Below are 11670 nucleotides of genomic sequence, written 5' to 3'. Positions count from 1 at the left end.
TTCCCCCGCTCGTGAGCCCCGCCCTCGGCCGCCCGGGAGTAGCCACGCCCCGGGGGCGGGGCCACTGCTCAGGAGGCCCCGCCTTCCGCCCCAGCGCCCCGCCCCTGCAGCCTGCGGGAGACGTCTCCAGGGCGCGGCCTCTCGGAGATGCGATGCGTTATCTCAAGTCCTCCAGACACTTCAGCTCCTTTGATCACTTCCAATTTCCGTTAACAGTTTATTGCAGGTCGTCGATGGAGCAAGAAACTCCAGGGAATGTGTGGTTCGCCATTTATTCATGCATTTACTCATTCTACAAACGCGTCTTGAGTACCTAGCACATTGCTGGAATGTTGGGGACACTAGATTGAACCAAAAATGACTGCGGTCCCGGCAGAAAACAGTGATGCCGTATTAGGGGCTGATACAGTGCTCCGTAGGAGGGGCGCCCCCTTAGTGTCGGGGTGTCAGGAACGCTACCTTGTGGACCCCTAGGCGACCCAGGAAGGATGAATGTGGGATTCACTGGGAAAGGGAACCGTGGAGGAGGCTGGAAGAGAAGAGCCTTCTAGAGCAGAGGAAGAGCAAGTGCAGGCTGAGAAGGGATGGCATCTCAATGGGGAAAACAGTGAAGTATGGGTGGATGAGCAGAGCAAGAGGGGGGAGATCAAGACGCTGTATCAGAGAGGCATTTGGAAACGAAGTTAGTAGGTTTGGGTGGACTTTTTCCTAAAGGCCATGGTGCAGTCATTGAAGGTTTTATTTTTATTTATTTATTTATGACAGTCACACAGAGAGAGAGAGAGAGAGAGAGAGAGAGAGAGAGAGAGAGAGAGGGGCAGAGACACAGGCAGAGGGAGAAGCAGGCTCCATGCACCGGGAGCCCGACGTGGGATTCGATCCCGGGTCTCCAGGATCGCGCCCTGGGCCAAAGGCAGGCGCCAAACCGCTGCGCCACCCAGGGATCCCTCATTGAAGGTTTTACACTAGGCAAGTGGTGTGATCAGTTTTTCAGGGAGAAAAGGGAAGGACGGGGTCTGTATCCCAGTGAGAGATAATGGTAATCCAAACTACCTGTGGTATGGAGAGTAGGGATGGAGAGAAGTGTGTAGGGAATATTTAGAAGGTGGAATGAACAGAGCTTAATGATTGGCTTAAGACAGTGAAGGAGAAAAAGGATTCTAGGTTTTTGGTTCCCATTCCTGCCTTTGGAGAAGTGGAGGCTGAAGAAAGGGCTGTACAGCTGCAGGGAGATACCATAGGATGCATCACTTCAAGCACTCTCTTGCCCATCTTCTCAATGGTTCAGGCCCTGGTCCCAAATTTCCAGGTCAATAAAAGTCTCTTCCTTATCCGCTCCTACCACGGACCTAGTCTACCCTCAGGAGATGACATTGCTTCCTACTTCAAAAAAAATTAAAGCTATTAGGTAGGAATTCCCCTACAGCCTCCTATTATTTCTCTTTCCCGTCCCCAACATCATCATTCACTCCCATTCTTACCTTCTTGTACTTGACACAAAGTAAGAGGAGGGACTGCATAGGTTTCTCCTCTTTCAGGACCTTGCACCATCAGTTTTCTCCTTTTCTATGTGTCTTAAGCCTCTCCATTTCTACTGTTTCTTTGCCTTCAACATATGTTCAAATCAGACTCATTTTTGTCCTCACAGGAGAAGGCCATATTGGCTCTCTCCAATCCTACATCCTCGTGTTTTCCCTTGAATTTATTCTTCTTGGGCCTTCATGCCACCCCCAAAACTGCTCTTTACTTGCCTATAGTTGACTTCCCCTGCTAGAATACATGCTCCACACCCCAGGATTCATTCCATTGCACCTCCACCCCCAGATGTCAGCAAGGTGCTTGGTGAGCCAGTTAGAGAGGACAGTTCCTTGAAAGGCCTCCATTTCAGCTAGGAGTGACTAGCTTCTCATCTTAAAAGAGAAGCTGCTTGACTTCTACTTCCTCTTTCCCCTTCCAGCTGTCTGGGATATGGCAAAAAGAAACATGGTATAGAAATGGAGACCATGTATTATGGGAGACAAAACTGCCCCACTAGTCTAAATCCCAGTCTAATTCAGAAAGCTGAGCTACCTCCTCCCTTGGATCAACCATAGACTTCTGCACCATTACACAAGAGAAAACAAACTGTGTTCTTTTAAAAATTACTGTTTGTTTGGACTTATTAGGGCACTTTGGCCTATTCTCTAATACACAGGAACTCTGCCTGTTTTATTCTCTGCTTAATCTCCAGAACCTAAAAAGTACACAGAACAGGTAAGTACTCAATAAAAATTTGTTGGATAAATCCTGAAACAATATCTTGCTCTATGCTCTCCTCCAGCTGATATATTTTTCTCTCCTTCCTTTCCCATATAAGCTTTGGTGAAAGTGTATTCTTCTCATGCTGCTACCAATACCTTGCACTCTAGAAACCCTAGAAAGGTAAGTGACACTTCTCGCATTCTACTTGGAAATCCATTCCCCTTCTCTACTAAATGGTGTTCCTTGTTAGTAAACCTGTATTCCTTAGGAGAGAAGCTCCTTGCCATCCATTTCCTTGTGAGTAGTGAACTTGTAGTATAGAACTTTGGATTTCCTGTAGCTCCTGCTGCATGGTATGTATTCAAAAATATTTACTCAGTGGGAAAGTGCATTGTACTTGTAGAAGATTAAACTGTGTCAGAGAATTTGGCAGGCTGCTCTGAGGATACACTAGTTGTCTTTATCAAATAGGGATTTTGTGATGGATGCCAGAGTTTGCTATAGTTTGGTCTTACGGCTTTTTGTTTTGTTTTCTTTTTTTAATGTAAACTTTTGTGTCCTTAACAAGATATTGTTCTTCCTAAGCTTCACTTGTATTGTGGCAATCCAGGATAAAATTTGTGTGTGTGTGTGTGTGTGTGTGTGGTTTTTAAACCAATAAAGGACAACAGTGGAAAAACTGCTCATTTCCTTATTTACTGCTGCTCTTTAGCAGCAGCAGCTCAGTTACTATTGGAATATTCTGTGGAGTCTGTGACTGGCTAATTTGAACTCCTTTTATTTCTACATACACAAAATAAGTCTGTACTTATTTTGAGCAAGTTTTGTTTTTAGGCATCAAAGGGAAAATAGGGCCCTGGAAATATGTGACATGGCTTAGGTAATCTTTTTACAAAAGTTGTGGATGGGAAGATCTGAGATATCTTAAAATAGTGGTCTTCAAAAAGTATTCAAGCATACTCCCAAATCAGTTTGGTAAATCAATATACTTATTTATATATTTTGGAGGAGTACATCTAACATTGTCATAATAAATTTACATAGTTCCAAGGATATGATTTTGAATACTTTTTAAATACTTAAATGGTAAATAAAACTGGTGCATCACACTTAAAATGTAGTTCACGAAATTTAAATACTTTAGTGAGAGTTTCTTAAAATCATTCATTTAAAATTTTTATGACCTAGCTATTCTTTTAATTGTAGGAAATTTTATATTATTCTATTTTTCTTCTTGATCTTGTATTTCCATTTTACTTTCTCCCAGAATTATTTATTTGTTTGATAATCAACAATTATATAGCCTTTACTACATGCCAGATGCTTTATGACATAAGCTCACGTAACACTGTCTCGCTCAGGTTGGGTGTCCTGGAGCCATATTTTAAGATGGAGATTAGGACACAGATATTTATAAAGGAGTGTTGGGATCAAGACCTGTGGAAGGAAGGAGGAAGATGTAGGACTAGGCAGAGGGAGAAGCAGAGCTGTGTGATCCAATACCAACAAAGACCTCAGCCAACAATCCATGAGAAACTCTGAAACTGGATTGGCTGACCAGAGTTATCCTGAGTTGGGACAAGGACCCAGGACTTTATACTGCCCCACTGAAGTAGACATGTTTTTGATACGACCTGTCCCTCAAAGGACAAGTGGCTGTGAGTGAGGCAGTTTCCTCTATCAAGGCAATCCCCCAAGATGTCTGACAGCTGAAGACCATCTGCTGACAACTTTCCCAGCCCCTGAAAGACCAAGTTATTCATTACTGAAAGGAGACATCCAGGAGGTGCACCATGGACTTCACCACATCCTCACAATTTTATGAGGATGATACTGTTATTTTCCCCTTTTACAAATGAGAGAACTGAGGCACAGAAATGTTAAATAAATTGCCCAAGATCTCTCTCTCTCCCTCCCTCCCTCCCTCCCTCTCTCTTTTTAAGCAAGGGAATGGGGGGGGGGGTAGCGAGAGGGAGAATCTTCAGCAGGCTCCACGTCGGAGCCTGATCCAGCTCAATATCCCAAACCTAGATCATGACCTAAGCCAAAATGGAGTCAGATACTTAACTGCTTAACTGACTGAGCTACCCAGTCCCACCCCCCCCAGGATATCTCTTAAGTGGTGGAGTGAGGTTAGGGACCTAGACATTGTCCCCAGCATTGTACTTCTATCAAATGGCATAGCCACTTGATGCAGTTCTAAGTGTTATTAAAATAATCTTTTTTTAAATAAACATTTGGAATTTTATTTAAAAAAAAACATCACAACCATGAACATTGTTACAGTTAGATGCCCTCTTGGTTCTCCACAATGATACTGAGCATGCTCACAAGGGGTTCTCATCGTTTAGTCTTTAGTTAAAAAAAAACATCTTTAAAAGAAGGAAAAAAAAAAACGGCACACTACCATTTAACTTGTTTTAATGTTTCTTCACAAATGGTGAAAAATACTAAAATACAGACAAAGAATAATCATAATGTTGTGGCCAGCATTATAAATATGTAATTATAAATTTAAAACATTTTCTGGTTTAAAAAATAAATCTGGTAGTCAATGCAGCTCTGCGGGGTCTCTGCGTCTAGCAGGACCGGTCTCTGCGCTCCTGACGGTGCTCGCCTTTATCCATTTTTCCAGGTCCTCCACGTCCGCCTCTTCTTCCTCCCATCTGTTCCATCAAAGGTCCAGGGGGCCCACCAGGACCGCCTCGTCTTCCTCCGCCAAAGCCACCTCGGTCCATGCCCCGGCCACCACGGAAGCCCCCTCTGTCTCCACCGCGGCCACCTCTGAACATCCCACCGGGACCACCATGAGGCCACCTCTTCCTCCCCGCATGCCACCAGGGCCGCCTCTGCCACGGTCACCACCCGGGAGCGGGAAGGGTGGTGGAAGGAAGCCTTCAGGCTTCGGGGCCTTACACTGGTTGCATTCTGTTCTCCAGGCGAAGTTCTGGTTTCCACACCCCGGACTGGGGCAATGCCAGTCCCCAGCTCGGTGCTGGACGTTTCCTCCTCCAGATGGGTTCCCTCGGGAACCCCGGGGTCCTCTTGGGGGAAAGCCACCTCTGTCTCCTCCACGGCCTCCCATGCGACCCATGGGGCCCCCAGGACCTCCTGGGCCCCCTGGACCTCCACGGAGTGGCGGTGGCATCCCTCTGCCCTCACGGGGAGGCATATCACCCCGCATGCTGTTCATTGGAGGTTTCTTCCGAGCAAGAGAAACCTTAAGTTTGTTTCCTTGAAAATCTTTCCCATCAAACCACTCCACATCAGCCTTGGCAGTTGGTGGGTCTTCATAGGATACTATAACATCACCTTTGGGCTTTCCTGTTTCCTTGTCCAAATAGGTATGGATCATGGGTTGTCCCGTTCTCTTGTTCATTTTAACAACTACACACTGCTTAAAGAAGTCAGCCAGATCATCTGGAGTCACATTGTCATTTAAGCCTTGCACATAAATTGCACTGTTTTCAGAGTCTTCATCTGGATCTATAGGTGGGCCTAGATCAAGATCTGGTCCTTCATCCATGGGTCCACCAGGCTTATTGAAGCCACCTCGCTCTCCAGCACTGCCCATTCCACCCCGTCCTCCTCCCTGCCCATCTCTGCTCATTCCTCCATGATCTAATCCCCCTCTTCCCCTGCCCCGGTTATCAGGGCCACTCATGCTCCGGTTCTCTCCTGGTCCGGAAAAATCCTCCAGACTCCTGCCCATAAACACCCATGCTACTGGGGTGGTCCTGTAGGAATGAACTCTGCTGCCTGTAGCTGCTGCTCTGTTGGCTATATTGACTTGGAGCCTGGCTGTAGGATCCAGTTTGGGGGGGATAACTAGTGGGCGGCTGCTGCCCATAGCTGCTTTGTTGACCATAGCTAGTCTGCTGTCCATAGCTGCTCGGCTGCCCATAGGTGTTCTGCTGAGAGTAACTGCTCTGATCATAACTAGTCGGCTGTGTAGAGGAGTAGCTGGTAGGAGGATAAGATGGTGGTTCTGTGACTGTCTGCATGAGGCAGCTCCCAGGTACCTGGGGATAACTGTAGTTACTCTGTCCATATCCTAGGCTGGGCTGGTTGTAACCCCCTGTGCTAGATTGAGGTTGACTAGTTTCAGCGGGTTTGTTACCATCCTGTGGTCTTGCAGGTGCAGTGGCTGCTGGCTTCTGCCCATAGGCTGGGTAAGCAGGTTGAGTGCCATTATGCAGACTGAGCTGCATAGGAGGCCTGGGTGGTAGTGACCATAGCAGTGGTGGTATCATAAGCACCAGTGCCGTACCCCTGGACAGGCTGACCGTATGCCTGGGGGGCAGTTGGAGTAGTATAACCAGCGGAAGGCTGTCCATAAGAGGTTGCATAGGCGGTCTGCCCATAGGTCGCAGTGGTCTGAGCCTGGGTATAGCTGACATCAGTGGGCTGTCCATAGGTTCCATAACTCTGCTGCCCATACGCCTGGGTGGTCTGTGCATATCTTTGAGTTGGTTGGGCGGTGTATGTACTGTAGCCCTGCTGGGCTGCAGCTTGACTGTAGGTATTATAATCCGTAGACTCCATTTTCTCTCCTTCCCTCTCGTTCTCTCAACGTCGGTCTCCTAAAGTAATCTTTTAAAATAGGGCAGCCTGGGTGGCTCAGCTGTTTGGCACCGCCTTCAGCCCAGGGCATGATCCTGGAGACTAGGGATGGAGTCCCACATCAGGCTCCCTGCATGGAGCCTGCTTCTCCTTCTGCCTGTGTCTCTGCCTCTCTGTGTGTCTCTCATGAATAAATAAATAAAATATTTTAAAAATAAAAATAATATTTTAAAACAGAAGTGGGCAAACTTTTTTGTAAAAGGTCAGATAGTAAATATTTTCAGCCTTTTAAGTTACACTGGCTCCATCACAGCTACACCATTTTGCCATCGCAGTGCAAAAGCAGCCGTAGATAGAACATAAACAAAGGGATGTGGCTATGTTACAGGAAACTTTATTTATAGAAACAGGTGGCAGGTTGGATTAGTTTGCTAAACTCTGTTTTAGAAAAACATTTAAAGATGCCAGAAACACTCATGGTTTATTGTTATAGGAAGAAAATAGTACCAAATAGAATACACATAATTCTAACCTTATTTTTTAAAGGCTGGAAGGAATAATGGCAACATTTTATTAGTAGATTTTCTGTGTGGTAGGTTTAAAAGTGGTCATTATTATCTTCATTATACTTTTCTACGTTTTCTAAAATAAAAATGTAAATTTTTTTAATGAGAAAAAAAACAATGAATATCATTTTAAAGAGCGTAGTGGAGGAATCAGGATGCTAAATTCCATAGTGATAGATACATCATAATCCTGTACCTATGGAGTTAGGGCAGAAATAATAAGGTTTAAGCAGCATACTAAATGTTTCAGTAACTGGAGCCATTCTAGGATGTTAACTGCAACACGAGTGATGCTAACATTTCCTGCTTTGCTCAATGCTTCTTCACAGACTTTCTGTTTCATTTGTGGGTAACTTCATATTATGCAATTAATGTGTGTGTCCCCCCAAAATCGATATGTCAAAATCCTAGTACCCTATGTCATGATATTAGGAGATGGAGCCTTCATGAGATAAGGCTCTGCCCTCATGAATAGGAATAATGCCCTTATAAAAGGGACCCCAGAGAACTCCTGCAACCCTTTCCTGGCATATGTGGACATAATGAAGTCACCACTCTGAAATCCAGAAGAGAGTCCTCATCAGAACCTGGTATTCTGATCTCAGACTTCCAGCCTCCAGAACTATGAGGAATAAATGTCTGTTGTTTACAAGCCATGCAATCTATGGTAATTTGTTATAGCAGCCCAAACTGAAGGAGAAACTTGGTTCATCCCTTCTGATGAGCACTGAAGCACTAAAGCAGCAGCCATCAAAATACTATCAGATAAGCACTGTTAATCCTAGTGAAATGCAGGCTATCTTGCTGCCTGGTCTCTTTGTCTCCTTGGATGGGATTTGAGTAAATCACGTTTGAGCTTTTGAAACAGATAATGTGGCTAAATTCTGCTAATCTTTCTGCTCCCATAGCCATTGCCCTAGTTTTGGTCTTAATTACTGCTCACCCAGACAGTAGTCTCCCTACTGGCCTCTGATTCCCCTATTCCTACCTTTTCATCTCCCCCATGTAGCTAGATTGATCTTCATGAGCACATCTCAAGTGACTCTCTTAGGTAGACCTCTTCATTGGTTCATGTTCCCTACAGATCAATATCCAAATTCCTTAGTCTGCAGTTAAGATGTCAATTCTTTAAGTCTTAACAGTCAATGAGAAAGAAAATTTGCATTTTCAATGGATCAAAATAATTTTAGAATCACCTAAGCCAGACAAAGCCCAAAGCAATTGGAAAGGCAGACTTCTCTTGGTAGTAAGATGAGGAAAAGATTCCCAGAATTGTCATTGAAAGTTAGACATATATCGAACTATGAAGGTGATGCATTCAGAATCAGGATTATTTTGAGCAAAAGATCAGGTTACAGAAAAACCAAAGCATATCTTACTGGACTGATCAATAATTTGGAATGTTTCTGAAGTAATGTATAATGTGTGACTATAAAACCCTCAAACGGGGATGCCTGGGTGGCTCAGCGGTTGCAAGTCTGCCTTTAGCACAGGGCATGATCCTGGGGTCCAGGACTGAGTCCTGCATCAGGCTCCTTGCGGGGAGCCTGCTTCTCTCTCTTCCTGTATCTCTGCCTCTCTCTCTGCCTGTACCTCTGTTTCTGTCTCTGTCTCTCTCTCTCATGAATAAATAGATAAAATCTTTTTTAAAAATAAAATAAAATAAATAAAACCTTCAAATGGATAATGGATTTGAATCTCATGTTCTAAATCATGGACCATCAGCAGCTTATTTGAGAAGCTAACCCTGATTTTCTTAGTGAGTATAATTGCAACCCCAGGAAGAAACTCAAGAGGTAAGAAATCAGAAGTATAAAGAGAATCAGAATTAGAATCAGGATAGAAATGATGAGGAAACAAATTTACTTCCTAAGGTCTAACCCTTTTGAAACTTCTATATCAATCAGTTTTAGAATTGCACAATGGAGTGTATTTTGTCTTCTTCTGAAAAACATTTAAAAGAATCTGATATGGGATCTCTGGGTGGCGCATCGGTTTAGCGCCTGCCTTTGGCCCAGGGCGCGATCCTGGAGACCCAGGATCGAATCCCACGTCGGGCTCCCGGTGCATGGGGCCTGCTTCTCCCTCTGCCTGTGTCTCTGCCTCTCTCTCTCTCTGTGTGTGACTATCATAAAAAAAAAAAAAAGAATCTGATACTCTAAACTTGGAAAAAAGTATTCAGTGTGCAACAATGTTTATGTTTGAGGAAATCTAGCTTATTGAATTAATATATTTTTAATGTATTGTATGAATGAGGTAAAGTGGATATTAATGATTTATAGATTAGTTAGTTACATAAATAGTGAATATTCCTCTTCATATAACATACATAAAAGCTTCTAGGATATTAAAAAATGTTATCAACATGAAGTTGTCCCCATTCTGGCCCAATATGTTTTTCCCACTTGTTCCCTTTACCCATACTAGCTCTAGCTCTACTGAATTGTTCCTAATTACTTTTACATAGCACTTTTCTTCTATCATGCCTGGTAGAGTAGGCAGTTAGATGTACATAAGCAGGAGGAGAGAATGGAGGATAACAGATGGACAATTGCTAGGCACTATTCAGACTCCATCCAAGAAACTATCCCATCTCCATTAGGTCAATCTCTTTTGCTTTTTAGCACAGACTGATAAGCAGAAGATACAGGCTACAGGGACTTCCCCAACTTTGAAGCATGTGCTCTTAAAAAAGATCTTGTCTGTCCACTACTAACCCTGAGGCTATTATAACATCATTATAATGCCATTTGCACTGAGGTTTGGCCCCCCAACCCATGAGTTGTACTTAGTCACTCATGGGAAGAGGACTAACACAAACTTGCCCAAAAGTTTGGAGGGGAGGAAACCAAGACAGATGCAAGGATGGAGTGATAATAACAAGATGGATGGGGGAGAGGGAGGAGACCAAATAAAACCCCATAAAAGAATATAGTGAGAAACTCAGCACACTGCTATCCATCCTTGGGTCAGCCTGCTTCTCTGGCTCTGAAGTGTACTTTCACTTCGCTAAATGAAAAACTTTTGCTACTCTACCATTCTTCTGGGTCTCTTGACTGAATTCTTTCCTTTGAGAAGACAAAACTGAGAAATTCTGCAACCACCTCCCAGTAACATGACTTGTTCCAATTTTTTCCTGGAATGCCTTTCTCTAAGAATTAGAAAAATTAAATTTTTTAAAATATTTTTTTAATATTTTATTTATTTATGAGAGACAGAGAGAGAGAGAGAGAGGCAGAGACACAGGCAGAGGGAGAAGCAGGCTCCATGCAGGGACCCCACCATGGGACTCGATCCTGGGCCTCCAGTATCAGGCCCTGGGCTGGAGGTGGTGTTTTTTTTGTTGTTGTTGTTGTTGTTTTTGTTTTGTTTTTTTTTTTCCAGAGAAGGGAGAAATTTATTGAACAGGGAGGGAGGCAAAATTAAAGGACATATAAGAGACCATAAGTGGAGCTCAGATATACAGGGAAACAGCCTCTCCCTTCCTCCCCCATCCCTGTGTCCCCACAGCTAAATAACACCCCATGTTTTTGGTTTGGTCTTGGTTCATTTTCTTTTTTTTTTTTAATAAATTAATTTTTATAGGTCTTCAGTTTACCAACATACAGAATAACACCCAGTGCTCATCCCGTCAAGTGTCCCCCTCAGTGCCCGTCACCCATTCACCCCCACCCCCGTCCTCCTCCCCCTCCACCACCCCTAGTTCGTTTCCCAGAGTTAGGAGTCTTTATGCTCTGTCCCCCTTTCTGATATTTCCCACACATTTCTTCTCCCTTCCCTTATATTCCCTTTCACTATTATTCATATTCCCCAAATGAATGAGAACATACACTGTTTGTCCTTCTCCGATTGACTTACTTCACTCAGCATAATACCCTCCAGTTCCATCCACGTTGAAGCAAATGGTGGGTATTTGTCGTTTCTAATGGCTGAGTAATATTCCATTGTATACATAAACCACATCTTCTTTATCCATTCATCTTTCGATGGACACCGAGGCTCCTTCCACAGTTTGGCTACTGTGGACATGGCTGCTAGAAACATCAGGGTGCAGGTGTCCCGGTGTTTCATTGCATCTGAATCTTTGGGGTAAATCCCTAACAGTGCAATTGCTGGGTCATAGGGCAGGTCTATTTTTAACTCTTTGAGGAACCTCCACACAGTTTTCCAGAGTGGCTGTACCAGTTCACATTCCCACCAACAGTGTAAGAGGGTTCCCTTTTCTCCGCATCCTCTCCAACATTTGTGGTTTCCTGCCTTGTTAATTTTCCCCATTCTCACTGGTGTGAGGTGGTATCTC

General features: G+C 44.0%; 1 pseudogene; it reads right to left on the bottom strand.

Moving 5' to 3' along the window:
- Positions 1-4780: 4780 nt before the first annotated feature.
- On the bottom strand, positions 4781-6786 carry LOC129498241 (RNA-binding protein EWS-like; annotated as a pseudogene).
- Positions 6787-11670: the final 4884 nt, after the last annotated feature.

Source organism: Nyctereutes procyonoides, unplaced genomic scaffold (assembly GCF_905146905.1).
Source record: "Nyctereutes procyonoides isolate TBG_1078 unplaced genomic scaffold, NYPRO_anot_genome, whole genome shotgun sequence".
Taxonomy (NCBI): domain Eukaryota; kingdom Metazoa; phylum Chordata; class Mammalia; order Carnivora; family Canidae; genus Nyctereutes; species Nyctereutes procyonoides.
The sequence above is the reverse complement of the archived record's forward strand: the minus strand, read 5'-3'. Positions and strand labels throughout refer to the sequence as shown.